We start from the raw sequence: 1,470 nt of genomic DNA, 5'->3' as shown, positions 1-1,470 counted from the left end.
TCACGTTTTTAACAGCTCACAGGTGTGAGGCCACACTGATCACCTAAAACCAGTCAGATGGTCATCAGAGTATACAGTGAAATTACCTATATTTAGCTCTTGCAGAATTATTACAATACTATCAATATTGTGATTTCATGCACATTTTAACTTTTCAATGCATTTCCAGTTTTAACTATCACTGCTACTTTAACAATCCTATATGGGTTGGAAAATTCTGTCTTGATCTTTTCCACTAATCCTTAGTAGAATTTCCCTCCAAATAACATTGGATTTTTATAGAGAATTTTAAGACAACAGCATCACATATATATATAAAATATGAACAAAACATTAATTTGAAAGATCTGTACTAGCCTACCAAGCTATTACTCTGCCTAAACATAATGATTTGCCAAGGAATAAAACTAACAGAAAACCAAACCTTCTCTTTTACTAAGTGTCCTTGTGGAGTTGTATAACAAGAGTAGGGACAATATCTATTAACACTTCTGACGTTTCTACTGTAGTGTACAAAGACTCTTTTCTTTGCTTCTGCAGGAAAGGAGGAAAATGACCCTAAAGGGTCACAAAGACAAGAACTATAGCTGCATTAATTAAACTAAACAGAAAATGTGGTTATATATTGAGGAGGGGAGGTGTGGAGGGTGTGGAATAACCAACCTCAAAGAAAGCCCTGTCCTAATTAGGTGAATTTAGTAGTTTCCAATGACTCTGCAAATAGGATCAAAGAGATCTTCAGGGATATGTTGAAACTAATTTATCAACTGCCAGCCCAGAAAACAAATATACCCAGAACAAAAACTAATGAAATTCCTTATATAATTCATTACCCAGATCATCTTCTACCCTGACTATGCCTTTTTATACTCTAAGCATTCTCACTAAGGTGGATGGTGATCTATTTTGGTAGGTTTGAAAAGTTTGACAGAAGAACATAGAATCCTAGAATCCTTTAGGTTGGGAAAGACTTGAGGGAACACAAATCATGACTGGCTGGCAGCTGAATGGAATTCCACTCACCACCACTCTCTGGGCCTGCATGGGTGCAGTGATCACTGGACAATCAGGCCCAAAAAGTTCTTGTGCCAAACCTTTCAAACCCATTTCAAAGCCCATTTCTCCAGGAGAATGCTGTGGGAAATGGTGTTAAAGGCTTTACTGAAGTCCAGGTATGTAACACCCACAGCTTTTCCCTCATAAAGGCAGGTCATCCTGTCACAGAAGGAGGTCAAGTTGGTCAAGCAGGACCTGCCTTTCATAAACTCATGTTGGGCCAATTTAGATCCAATAAGTATGCACTAGTGTTTCTTTCTCAAATAAAATCCATATCAATATATCGTATCTCTTGCACATAACTGATGTCTATAGTAAATATAAAAATGTGCAGAAAGTAAAAAGAACATAATTTATGGATTTATACAGACATTTTTGAAGCTAGCAAATGTTTAACCAAATGTCCCTGAAAGC

The sequence above is a fragment of the Acanthisitta chloris genome, unplaced genomic scaffold (assembly GCF_000695815.1).
Source record: "Acanthisitta chloris isolate BGI_N310 unplaced genomic scaffold, ASM69581v1 scaffold11325, whole genome shotgun sequence".
Lineage (NCBI taxonomy): Eukaryota > Metazoa > Chordata > Aves > Passeriformes > Acanthisittidae > Acanthisitta > Acanthisitta chloris.
The sequence above is the reverse complement of the archived record's forward strand: the minus strand, read 5'-3'. Positions refer to the sequence as shown.